Below are 14,333 nucleotides of genomic sequence, written 5' to 3' on the forward strand. Positions count from 1 at the left end.
TAAATTTTGGAAATATTTAAACTTTACACACTGCTTTAAATTTCTGGAAAATGTTTACTTAAGTTGCTCCTTTTCCTATTACTGTTGTGATTACAGCCACCTGAAACACTTCAATATCATACACAGCAGAGTGCCAGTGCTAAAATGAACATAACATTTAAACTGAAGAGAAATTATAGCTGATTTAAAAACAAATCAAAAGAAATTTACAGAAGCACACTTTATTTTATTCAAGGAATAATATTAGAGAACAGTTATAAACAAAAAACATACTAATCCAAACCAGGATATATAAAAACTAGGAGGTCTGTTTGTCTTTTCAACACAGAAATAAAGCAGTTCAGTTCATTTGTTACCTACATTCAACAACTTCAATTTTTTTTTTTTTTTTTTTTTTTTTTGGAGACAACACACATTGAAAGACAAATATTTATTACTACTCTAGTGCAATAGGTACTGTTTAGTGCACTTCTGTAAAAACAACAACCTGCTGAACCAGCCAATGTTTACAACAAATACATGCTTTTTACATCAGGTAATTTGTGCTAATTCTGCAATATTTACAGTCCAGTACACTCTGTGCTTTCTGGTACTTGCCAAAAATTCAGTACTCAACGTATTTTCCTAACTGTTAACTTTATTTTTTTCAAGATATAAGAACTGTCAGAATACTTTAATGTTCTCTTCACAAATGTTTAATAAAGACGGTCTCCACCCACCAGCGATAAATCAATATAAGTGACACTTCACCAGCGTAAAGCCTGCCATAACTGTGTTTTTAGTGAATTAAATGCAGGGGAGACAGATTTCACCTTCCTCATCTAAGGGCCAGTAGTACAGGCCTCTTGTCTTCACTGTGGCTACTCCATCTTACATGATGGAATAGCATCCAGAAACTCTTTACAGTATTTATATGGTATGCCAGAGCCACTGAATTCAAGAATAAGTATATCCAGAGGCTCCTGCCCCTGGCCTTTGTAAGGCCAGAAACCCACCCACTCTGCAAACACTACCTGGTTATGACAGCCTTTGCAATCCCAATTTTGGGCTTCAGGGGTATTTTCCAGGACAGAAGCAAAGACAACATAGGCACAAAACTACATAAAAAAAGTTAAAAGCAAAAGAGTCACAAGGTTCCTCCTGCAAGGTGGGTTGGGTGGAAGAGCAGAGGACAGGAAAGGTCAGCCAAAAATTAAAGATGCCTAGGCAGCAAAGCAGCAACAACAGGTTCCACCACATTGTGCCCTCTTAAATGCATGAAATTCATTTGTCAGAGCAATCTATGAGAGTGCTTTTAGGAGGTGTAAAATGCTAAATGTTTTTGTGAATCTTATAAATGCTCCTCTAGTATGTGCTTAAGATGACTGTGCCCTTATCTTATATACCCATTACATCTTGGCCTCATAACATTGCAGTACACTATGAGGGTCATGTATCCAGGCCTGTCAAATACTTAGTTCATATTTACCAAAATATCTGCTATCACCACATGCAGAATCATCCACATCTAGGTAGTGAGAAAGTTTAGTACACTGCCATGATAGGATAGCCTGCTGCAACACTGAGGAGATGCCATATTCAAAATTATACTATGTTAAATAGCAAGAAACAGCATTTAATTTCAGCGAGCAGTGCAGGAAACAATTAAAAGAACTCCTTGCCAGCCTCATATTAGGAAACAGCAGGAAAGCAAAGCATTTTCAAGCCTGAGAGTCCAGCAGATTCCCTTGATAAAAGGGAAAAAATTATAGTCCCTGTATTGGACAATCTACACATTTTCTATAAAAAAAAATAGGTTACAACCTCCAGCGTCCCACTTTCATTTTTAAACATTACAAAATTGTGCCTTGTAAAAAAAATATTAGTAACCAAGTTACAAAGTATCAATAGGCCTTCATAGTGTAACATTTGAAAAACCTTAAATATATTCAGCACTGCAAAGTCCACAGTAACTAAGCTTCAAAACAATATTTAGTAATCCTCAACTGATGCCTTTAAATTAACATGCTAAAAGACGTGAGGCCAATATTACATCAATGTAAATTTAACATTACTTAATATATACTTAATTTTGCTATAAAATAATCTGTCTGGGTCAGTGGTTCCCAAACTTGTTCCGCCACTTGTGCGGGGTAAGCCCCTGGCGGGCCAGTTTGTTTATCTGCCGCATCCGCAGATTTGGCCAATCGTGGCTCCCAGTGGCCGCGGTTCGCTGCTCCAGGCCAATGGGAGCTGCTGGAAGCGGCGGCCAGTATGTCCCTCGGCCCACGCTGCTTCCAGAAGCCCCCATTGGCCTGGAGCAGCAAACCGCAGCCGCTGGGAGTCATGATCGGCCGAACCTGCAGACACAGCAGGTAAACAAACCGGCCCAGCCCGCCAGGGGCTTCCCCTGCACAAGCAGCGGAACAAGTTTGGGAGCCACTGGTCTAGGTAGCTGTTTCAACATTTCTTTTTCTGCTTCAATCTAAATTCTACATACATTCCCAAGGGAAAGCTCTAAGCTCAGTATTTATAAATTTGCTTTCATATTCCCACTTCCCTCAGCAGACCATCTAAATATATGAACTGATATTTGAAAACTGCAACACAATCAAAGCACTGTTTACCTAGAATAGCAAAGGTTAGCGTTTACAAACTGCTTTTATCAAATCAGTTACCAGTGAGAAACTGTAGGCATAATTACTTAATCCCATTAAAAAAAGAAATGATGACAGAAAACTGCACAGCTCAGCAACCTGAACAATAGATTCTAAACTAACGTAATAATGAATCATGCAATCTTGATCAGTTGGAAGGTACTTCTACATTCCTGTATTGTATCAGAAGGGTAGCCATGTTAGTCTGGATCTGTAAAAGCGGCAAAGAGTCTTGTGGCACCTTATAGGCTAACAGACGTACTGGAGCATAAGCTTTCGTGGGTGAATACCCACTTCGTCGGATGCATGTACTGGAAATTTCCAGAGGCAGGTATAAATAGGCAAGCAAGAGTCAGGCTAGGGATAAAGAGGTTAGTTCCATCAGGAAGGATGAGGCCTTCTTCTAGCAGCTGAGGTGTGAACACCAAGGGAGGAGAAACTGCTTTTGTAGTTGGCTTTGTTTAATCCTGAGTTGATGGCGTCAAATTTGCAAATGAACTGAAGCTCAGCAGTTTCTCTTTGAAGTCTGGTCCTGAAGTTTTTTTGCTGCAGGATTGCTACCTTTAAATCTGCTATTGTGTGTTCAGGGAGGTTGAAGTGTTCTCCTACAGGTTTTTGTAAACTGCCATTCCTAATATCTGATTTGTGTCCATTTATCCTTTCACGTAGGGACTGTATTGTTTACCCAGCTAAAGCAGCATCATGTTTCACTGAGATTTATAAAAAGCTGCCCATCCTAAATAATAAATAGCCACCATAATTACTTCCTGCATCAACAACTCAGGTCTCTGGCTTTCAGTCAACTAATAATGAGTTAATTAAGTCAAATCAACTAAATGTAGGTGAAAATCTAAAATAAAAACAGCTATTTCTTCCAATATATCTTTTAAATACAATACTTCAGTGTAAGACCCTATTTTTTCAGTCTGATTGTCTCATTTGTAAGTAGTATAACTCTCCTTCAGATCTTATATTTTCCCCTTTTTTAAATTCAGGAATTTATTTCCAACTTTTGTTCAGTGCATTATGTTCACTATATAGTACAAGTAAAAATAAAAAGTTAACTGTACTGATTCACTAAAAGAAAACTTAATAAAAATCTTTCAAAGAGACTATAATCACAGACTTGCCAACATTTTGATTCGGAAAGGAAAACCAAATATATTCACTGATAAACCCCATATACCAGAAGTGTGACTGCATGTAGTGGTGAAAGACTGAAGACTGCATTAATTATTTTCCCTTTTGATCCAAAACACTGTCTCAATAGGGTATAGAGAGCAGTATCTTTTTTTAAAAACTTACATTATGTATACCTGATGGAAATCTTTAACCTTGGTTTCCAAGAAGCATATTGAGAAAATAGCACAGTATCCAACTGAGTAATTTCACAAGGCTGTCGAGAAGGAATCTCCCAAGTGTTTTTGGTAACATCTGCCATTTGGCTATCGTTACATTCCAACATCAAAGTTTGCTTCTCTGGATTATCTTTCAGTTACAGGATAAAAATCAACCCTGAAAATGATTGCTTAGAAGTAGCCAGAGAGAAATCAATAAAATACATCAGGCAGAGGAAAATCTCCCAATGGCAATGAGGCCAAGTATAAAAATAACACTGTTTATCTGTATCTCTTGTTTTCTTAGGATCTCTCTCTCAATGCCTCACTACTCGAGTCCATGATTCCAGGACAAAACCAGACAAGAATTCTCATACTATTAAATATTTGACGCATCCAGAGGAGAGGAGTCAGGCACCCATCTATTACAGGGAAATAAGACTGACACAGTCAGCATTTCAAGGCTTGTTCATTTTGAAAGTGAGAAGTGGTAATTATCAGGCAGGCAAGGAATTTTTCTTCCTAATTGCCACGCCTCTCTCCCACTCACCCTCCAGTCCTAGCCCTTAGTAAAAGCTAATTAAAAATATCCAGTAAAGTATTTTCTGAATCTCTCCAAAATCAGAGAGGGAGATTTAAGCATGAATGATAATTTAAATTTTATTCAGCTTTTCAGACAAAAACTTTTTTTTTCCTTCAAAGATGCTCACCTCAGTCAATTCTTCTTAGAAACAAAACATCTCAAGAAATGACTAACAGGCAGTACTATGGTCCAGTGAAAAGAGTACAATCTGGGACACAGAAATATTGAGTTCTAGTCCCATCTCTGTCACTGACCTGCTGAGTGACCTTGGACAGGTTTTTCACTTCTCTATGCCTTAGTTTCCCTTCCTATCCTATGTCTTGTCTATTCAGATTATAAACTCTTCTGGGCAAAGGCTTTCAGGTGTTTGTAGAGAGTCTAACATAAAGAAGCCCAAATCTCAACTGAGAGCGCTAGACTTCATAACAAAAATTAACAAAATAGTAATCTGAAACGGGCAAAATGAAGACTAGCATGCCTTAAGGTAAAGACAGCAACAACACACAGTTTTAGATTTTTAGTCTGTTTGGGATGCTTGTTTAAACTTTCCACCTTATGATTTTTTTAAAATGTATCTTAATCCTTTTTCACATTGCTGAGGAAGACTCTCCACCAGACTGCTTACACCAACCCTACATAGCATAATATATCAATATATTAAGTACAGATTACATTAAAAGACAAAATCCCTTCCCTGAAAAATTTACAACCTAACTCAGAGAAATACAATACATGCATCCGATGAAGTGAGCTGTAGCTCAAGAAAGCTTATGCTCAAATAAATTTGTTAGTCTCTAAGGTGCCACAAATCCTCCTTTTCTTTTTGCGAATACGGACTAACATGGCTGCTACTCTAAAAAAAAATACATGACATGAAAGTCTAAAGGCAGGGAGGCTTGGAGAGAAAAAGCAACACAGGAGAGCTTCACAATAGAGCCCTGTAGTGGGACTGGGATCATAGAATCATAGAATATCAGAGTTGGACTGGATCTCTGGAGGTCATCTAGTCCAACCCTCGGCTCAAAGCAGGACCAATCCCCAACTAAATCATCCCAGCCAGGGCTTTGTCAAGCCTGACCTTAAAAACTTCTCAGGAAGGAAGTCCAGTCTGTTGTTTCGACCTTCAGGAGGAGTCCACCCAGAATCCTTTTTGTAGTCTTGGTAGGAAGCTCTCTGTGGGTTAGTATGTTGTTCAGAGGTGTGTTGGAAATATTCCTTGAGTCAGAGGTGTAGAAAATAGGATTCTAGGTCACCACAGAACAGAACCACTAACCCAGGAACCTGTCCTTGCAACAAAGCCCATTGCCAACTGTGTCAACATATCTATTCAGGGGACACTGTCATAGGGCCTAATCACATCAGCCACAATATCAGAGGCTCGTTCACCTGCACATCTACCAATGTGATATATGCCATCATGTGCCAGCAATGCCCCTCTGCCATGTACATTGGTCAAACTGGACAGTCTCTACGTAAAAGAATAGATGGACACAAATCAGACATCAAGAATCATAACATTCAAAAACCAGTTGGAGAACACTTCAATCTCTCTGGCCACTCGATTACAGACCTAAAAGTGGCAATACTTCAACAAAACTTCAAAAACAGACTCCAACGAGAGACTGCTGAATTGGAATTAATTTGCAAACTGGATACAGTTAACTTAGGCTTGAATAGAGATTGGGAGTGGATGTGTCATTACACAAAGTAAAACTATTTCCCCATGTTTATTCTGACCCCCCCCCCCTCAGACGTTCTTGTCAACTGCTGGAAATGGCCCACCTTGAGTATCACTACAAAAGGTGACACCCCCCCCCGCTCTCCTGCTGGTAATAGCTCACCTTAAGTGATCACTCTGGTTACAGTGTGTATGGTAACACCCACTGTTTCATGTTCTCTATGTATATAAATCTCCCCACTGTATTTTCCACAGAATGCATCCCATGAAGTGAGCTGTAGCTCATGAAAGCTTATGCTCTAATAAATCTGTTAGTCTCTAAGGTGCTACAAGTCCTCCTTTTCTTTTTACAAACAAAACAGATATTTTATTCCATGTGTCGCTACTACACAAGCAAAAACACTAATAATTTATATTCCAAAGATTTAAAAATTAGATTAATTTTATTTCCTAATAAAAGCACACATGGACACCTGTGTCAAAGAAAATTAAATGCCTGCCAAAAGCAAAATAAATATATATAATTATATTTTTATATATATATATATATATATAGGGATGGAAGTGAAAATGTTATCAAAATAACGTAATTTCATTTTACCATTTAGTCTGTTAACATGTTACTGAAAGTAGCCGGTAATTCATTCAGGACTTCCAGGTAGAAGATCCAAAGCTCAATGAAAGCAATCTGTCAATCTGAATCTACAGTGAACATTCATGGCCTTCACATTGAGACAGTTTCAGTCAAGCAAACTCTAGCTAATCATTTCAGTATAGCTGTACTGTGTTGCACTAGCAATTTATAATGTATGTTAGGACAGCCAAGGTCATTCAACCTATGAGGTAATAGTAAATCTCTATACGAGCATTTTTCATGAATACTGTCAAACTTTATTTTGCACCAAAAAAAAGGCATCATTCCATCTTCCATGGCCATTTATGGTAAAACTGAAGACTCAGTTAATGCTTGTTAATTTGGATAACCTTTTTTACTCAACTTCATTACAAAAACATAATTACAGACAATCTACTAGCTACATCAAACATATCTTTAGAAAACAAAAACCAAAAAGAATTGTTTTAAAATACAATTCTGCTATTACAAGAGATCAAAGCCAAATATGGACCAGATATCACTTGACAGTTTTACTCAAATAATTTAAAATAAATTACTAGTAATCATTTAACACACAAGTTTACAGAGTAATATTTTGTTTAAATTTTTAAAACGGTACACACTGCATAACATTACTGCAATCCTCTACAACCAAATGATGAAATAGGGAAATTATACAATTGTATTACTGAATAACATTATGAACCTAGATTTTGAGTTCATAGACCCAAAGTGTCACTTGTAGAGAACAGATAGGGAATTAACCTCTCTCTGCTGCTCTGAGAGCCTATGGATATAAAACAATTATGCCTCTTCTATCTCCAGGCTTCAAGTTTTGTACACCTTGCAGAAAGCTTGGCTTCTAACTCCACAAGAAATTACATCCATATTTCTCCAGCTCTTCCACTTGCACACCAACACTGCACCACACCCTTTGCAAAAATGTCAGTATATGAAAAAGAAGGTTACTTACTGTAACTGGAGGTTCTTCAAGATGTGTGATCCCTATCTGGATTACAGAGTGGTACACATGTGTGCCATGTGCCGGAACTATCTGGTAGTATCCATTGACCTGCGCGTCTTACCTGCATGGTGCATCCAAGGTTTTAAGAGGCTGTGCAGATCAACGCTGCTTCAAATCCCTCTTACAGGCAAGCAAATGAGCCTGCAGCAGAGGGACTGAGGGCGGGTACTGGAATCCAAATAGGGACCACACATCTTGAAGAACCTCCAGTTACAGTAAATAACCTCCTTTTCTTCGAGTGATGCTCCCTTTATGGATTCCAGACATGGTTTGCACAGCGAGCAGTGTTCAGTGTGGACATGGGCACGAGGGCTCATTGGAAGTCAGACTCTGTAGGACGGTGCGGCCAACCCGCATCTGTCACAGCTGGTGGGGCGATGGTATAGTGCACAGAGGACTACATGGCCACTCTACAAATGTCCTGTCACAGTACGCCTGTAAGGAAGACGGAAGTGGTGGCATGCGCCCACATGGAATGGTCCGTGACTCCAGGGGGTGGAGAAACATGAGGAAGCGCATAGATTCCATGGTGAAATGGGAGATCCATTTACAGAGGTGCTGTGAGGAGAGGGCGCATCCCCAGCAGCACTCCACAATGGTCAGGAAGAGTCTAGGCGAGGCCCGGAAGGTGCATGTGCATTGGAGATAGAAGGTCAACACATGGTGGACATCGAGGGAATGTAACATTCGCGCCCTGGGAGAGATGTCTAGTTGGGGTAGAAAACTAGAAGGTAGATAAATTGGTTGAGGCACAACAGAGAGGAGAAATTTAGGGTAGAGTCAGAGAGACTGTTTTTGTGGAAGACAGTAAAGGGTGGGTTGGCCACGACAACTGCCAGCTCGCTAACCCGCCTCACCGAGGTGATGGCCACCAAGTAGCTCACCTTCATAGAGAGGTGGGCAAGAAAGCAGGGCGCAAGGAGCTTGAAGGTGGCTTAGTGGGGGCAGAGAGGATGAGGTTCAGGTCCCAAAAGGGGGCAGGCTTCCAGACTGTAGGACAGCATTGAGGAGACCACAAAGGAAGCGGATGGTGGTCAGGTAACTAAAGGCGGAGAAACCATCTACAGGAGGGAGGAAGGCGCTGAGCACTGCTAGATAGACGTGGATGGAGGAATGAGCAAGGCCCGGGAGCTTAAGATAGAGAAGGTGGTCAAGGAAAGCAGGAATGGAGATAAGAGTCCAAAGGGTAGTGATGGCCATGTGCCCAAGCTGTGAAGCATTGCCATTCTGCCTGGTAGCAGGCCCTGGTAGATGGACACCTGCTGTTTGTCAGGACGTCATGCATGACTTATGAGGAGAGGCTGAAGGAACTGGGATTGTTTAGTCTGTTGAAGAGAAGAATGAGGGGGGATTTGATAGCTGCTTTCAACTACCTGAAAGGGGGTTCCAAAAAGGATGGATCTAGACTGTTCTCAGTGGTAGCTGATGACAGAACAAGGAGTAATGGTCTCAAATTGCAGTGGGGGAGGTTCAGGTTGGATATTAGGAAAAACTTTTTCACTAGGAGGGTGGTGAAACACTGGAATGCGTTACCTAGGGAGGTGGTGGAATCTCCTTCCTTAGGAGTCTTTACGGTCAGGCTTGACAAAGCCCTGGCTGGGATGATTTAGTTGGGGATTGGTCCTGCTTTGAGCAGGGGGTTGGACTAGATGACCTCCTGAGGTCCCTTCCAACCCTGATATTCTGTGATTCTATGATCCAAGGGAGAAGAAGTGTGTCGCCTTAAGAGCCCGCCCCCATGGCTCCTCTTGAGCAGAAGCAGGAAAGTTTGTGGTTCGCGGCACTCTCAAAGAGGTCCCAATGCAGCATGCCCCACTGGCGAACGACCAAGCAGCGGACAGGGTTGTGCAGCTCCCATTCATGGTTGGCACGGAAGAAGCGGCTGAGGGTGTCTGCTAAGCAGTTGTTGGTGTCCGGGAGTTACACAGCATGGAGGGTGACTCCGTGCCTGAGGCACCAATTCCAGAGGGGGGGCTGTGTGTGTGTGTGCGCGCGCGTGTGCATGTGTATATACACACACACACACACACACACACACACACACACACACACACACACGTTGTCATATTGTTGGAGAGCTGTTGAATGTGTCAAAATCTGATAAGGTGAAGGAATGCCTGGTAAACAAGGCGGGCGGCCTGCAGTTCCCTGATGTTGATATGCTTCTAATTCCCTGGGTAACCAGAGGCCCTCAGCAGTATGGCCCTTCAAATGGGAGCCCAACCCACGAGCGAGGCGTCCATGGTGAGAACGGTATGAGGTGCCAGCCAGGACCTTGGATGGGTTGCACCACCACATGAGGGAAGCCAGGACGGAGGTGAGGAGCAGGACCAGGTTGCCCAGGGGGGTCCAACCAGAGGTTGGAGACCAACTAGAACCACAGTTTGAGGCAGCGAATATGCAGGTGGGCATACAGTGTGGCCAAGGAGGGAGAGACACTGCCGGATGCACGTACGCAGATGATGACATAGTTGCAAGATGAGCGAGGTGATGGTGGCGAATAGGTTTGATCAGAGAAAGGCTCAGGCTGCACTAGAGTCCAGACATGACCCTAGGAAGGCGAGCGTGCTGATAGGGATAAGAACCAACTTGTCCTCATTGATGCAGATCCCCAGGCTCATGAGGAAGTTGTGGAGGGTCTGGACAGTGGTTATGAGGCGGTCATGAGACAGTGCAACGAGGAGCCAGTCGTCCAGTTGGGGAATAGGGAATGGCCTAGACAGTGAATACAGGTCACAACGACCACAAAGACCTTTATGAAGAAGCAGGGAGGAGTGGCGATCCCAAGGAGGAGGACCCAGAACTGGTAGTAGGACTGTCCCACCATGAAACAGAGGAACTTGCAATGAGCAGGGTGGATGTCTATATGAAAAAAATGCATCCTTCATATTTAGAGCAGGCTCAATGGGGAAGGTACGGGATAATGAGGGGGAGTGTGACAATCCAGAAGCGGAACTTGCATATGAATTTGTTCCGGGACCAGAGAGCCAGAATGGGACAGTAGCCACCCCGTTCTTCAGCACAAGGAAATAAGGCATTGCATTGCATTCTATCGCACCCTTCTGGAGGAGGATATCCGCTTACTTATCAGAGAAGATCACATTGGGAAGACTCCACAGGCCGACCAGTGGCACGCAATGAGAAGGGAATGAGAGGAACTCTATTAGGTACCCCTGGTGAACAATGTCCAGCACCCAGAGGTCGGTGATTTTGTCCCAACTGAGGACAAACAGAGCAAGATGGCCCACCAAAAATTATCTGAGGCGCTGCCAGAGGGGGTGGAGTGAGGTTCGCAGATCTTAGGGGAAGAGTCAAAAGGACTGTTTGGATGGACATTGCAAGAAGGTGGAGGTGGCAGAGACAGATTAGCGAAGTCGCTGTGTGCATGGATGTCAGCGAGATGGCTCTCCCAAGCGTTGACGGTAGGGCTGGTAGGCAATGTGAAGACAGGGTCAGAAGAACCACCACTGATCCCTGCAGGTTGGGGCTGGGATGTAGATGCTGAGCGACTGGAGAGAGGCACAGGAGTCCTTAAGAGAGTGGAGGAACTCTACCGTTTTATTGCTGAAAAATTTGTGGTCGTCAAGGGGGAGATTCTCCAGGGTGGTCTGGACCTATTTGGGAAAGCTGGAGGATTGAAGCCAGCAAAGCACTACTTGGGATGCCACAGAGCACAACATTGTGTCAGCAGCGTCAACTTTGACTTGGAGGGCAACCATAGCAACTACTTTGTCCTCATCCAGCAGGGCCTGACAATCCTGCTGTTTGTCAGAAGAAAGGCCTGGAACTCTGCCAACTTGGAGTAAGAGAGGAAGTCATACTTTACCAGGATGGCCTGGTAGTTGGCAATGCGAAACTGGAGTCCCGTGGAGGAGTAAACCTCACATCCCGGAAGGTCAAATTTCTTCACAGCCAGATTAGGAGTGGTGGCCTTGAAGTACTGCTGTCAGGCACATTTGGTCGCCGCGTGAACCACGAGTGAGTTGGGGGCCAGCGGGAAAAGAGGAAATCCATACCCTTAGATGGCATGAAGTTAAGGCATTTTGCCTGCTTCGGGGTAGGGGCACAGGAAGCCGGGGTGTGCCAGACCACTTGGGCTGGTTGTAAGATGGCTTCGTGGATATAGAAAGCAGTGCAAGAAGCCCAAAAAGGTTGCAGGAAGTTCAGGAACTTGTTCTGTGGGTCCTGAACATCTTGCACTGGAAGGTTGAGAGCCAAAGACATGCGGCAAAGCAGGTCCTGGTACTGACTATGGTTGTCGGGTGGGGGAAAGGGAAGGTGGGATGAGCACATCGTCCGGGACAATTAAGCTACAGAAAGGACTGCAGTGGCAGTGGTGCGGTGACATGTGGAGTTTGTCGTAGATAGCAGAAGGGGTGGTGCGAGCACGGGATGGCCGGTGATGTGGCAGCAGAGGTCTCCTGAGGTCCCAGTAAGGATCCCAAGCAGGCCAGGCGTACAGGTCATTGAGCATCAGCGGCCCCCAGGAATAATGAAACCATGCCTCGGTGGAAGGGCCGTAAGCCAACGGAAAAGGCTAGCACCAAGGGTTTGGGCTATAGGAGTGCGCAGGAGAGAATGTGGGGCCAAGCTCAGAGGCCCACTCAGTAGGATGGGTCCGGTAGAGACAGGGCCATCAGTCCCATCAGTGCCACTGGCAAGGGATGGGGCAGAACAGGGTGCTCCTGTAGCAGGAGAGGTTCAGCTGCTGGTGATACTTGCAGTGCGAGGCGGAGCACAACAGGGTGCTGCTGGAGCAAGAACAGTTCATCCACTGGAGATGGAAACCTCAAGCCAGTCGGAGACCCAGACCCACAGAGGAGAGCCAGTGTATGGCAGCATAAGCTCGATCACAGGCGTCTACAGTGCCGGAGGTGAAGGTGGCAGCCCACTTACTGTGGCTAGAGGCAGCACTGGCAGCTCATGGCAGTGTTTGGACTTATTCTCCGTACAAGATTTCTTAGGAGGTGGAGCAGCCATGTCGATGCGCAACTTCTCACCTGACCTGGCGCAGCTCAGGGAGGCAATGCTGCATTTAGAGGTGGTCCCCGTTGGGGAACCGCCCTTACGCACATGTCCATCTTTCTTATGTTCACAGTGGGGCTTCGGTGGTTGTGTTGATACCACTGGTGCCGCTCAGGAAGGGCCCGGAGAAGCGCTGACTGTTGGTGATGTGCATTGTCTGGCCGATACGTCGGTGCCAGATCTGATGGCACATAGCCCCCTCCGTCAGGTATCTGTGGAGGCAAAGTTCCCTAGCATCCCGAGTTTCAGGTGGGAACAAGCAGCAGATGGAGCAGCAGGCAATGATGTGGGCTTCACAGACAACAGAGACAGCACTGGTGCTCGTTAATCACACAGAAGGAGTGCAGATACGAAGCACAGTTTTTGAAGCTGCTTGCCAGGGCATAGTCCCTGGGATGGGGGGGAGTGTCCTGCAACGGGGAAAAAAGGTCCACCAGGGAGATCTAGCTAACTAAAAACCAGTAGACAACTAGAAAAACTATTTACAGAAGTTCAAAAGGAAAGGACAAGATTCTCTTAGCAGGCTAAGAACAAGGAGAAAGAGGGGTTCCAAGTCTGGCCACGTGGCGATAAGAGGAAACTAGAGCAGCATTGACCTGTACAGCCTCTTAAAGCCTCTCACATACCACGCAGCCAATGCACGTGCAGGTCAACAAACACTACTACAAACAGTTGCAGCACATGGCATGCATGTGTTCCCCATGTCTGGAATCCATATAGAGACCATTACTCAAAGAACGACCCAAAATTGCCCTCAAAAAAGAGAAACAACCGTGGATTAGGAGAACTGATAAACTAAAGCAGTCTAAACGGCCACTTTCTCCCAAGAGTTGAAAACAAGGGCAATTCTACAAAATATGACAATGTCTCCATCATTTGAGAATCTATTAATTTAGATCTGTATAAATAGTGTAGAAAAAAATCTAAACTAAATAAATAACTTTATTTTTCAGAATGGCTTAAATAAAAAATTGACTAAAAATCAAACATTCTTACAGTATTTCTTCAATAAATGAATCAGTGAGATTTTTTCATTTTAAAGTGTTATTAAAATGTTGCATTAGCTAATTTACACTCCCTTGCTGTTTAACTGTTCTAGTAAGAGTCACCAACCACAATCTTAAATCCATTTTTTCACTCTCTTTTAGCCACGAACAATTGCTTTATATTATATGTTTTCTGTATTTCTTGCTATTGCAAATGGTTAATTTTATCTAAAAAATTATTGTGGATTCGTTGGTTTTTTTTTAAGGAAGTTCAGATTTTATGGATTTACACCCATTTATAAATCCAATCAGTATTATTTTCAGGTACTGATTTTTGTTAAAAAACTAATGTTTTACACAATTGTTGTGTCCTGCACCTTTAAAGAAGTTCTGCAGTGTAAAACACAGAACACACACACAATGGAGGTCGGAAAAATCAAACAACTTT

At 43.4% G+C, this 14,333-nt stretch overlaps 1 protein-coding gene across 1 annotated transcript in view; it reads right to left on the reverse strand.

Annotated features, from left to right (window-relative positions):
* Positions 1 to 14,333, reverse strand: part of MED13L (mediator complex subunit 13L) — a 445,177-nt gene that overhangs the window by 348,273 nt on the left and 82,571 nt on the right. The gene's annotated exons all lie outside the window — the stretch shown is intronic.

Source organism: Eretmochelys imbricata, chromosome 15, assembly GCF_965152235.1.
Source record: "Eretmochelys imbricata isolate rEreImb1 chromosome 15, rEreImb1.hap1, whole genome shotgun sequence".
In the NCBI taxonomy this organism is placed as follows: Eukaryota; Metazoa; Chordata; order Testudines; family Cheloniidae; genus Eretmochelys; species Eretmochelys imbricata.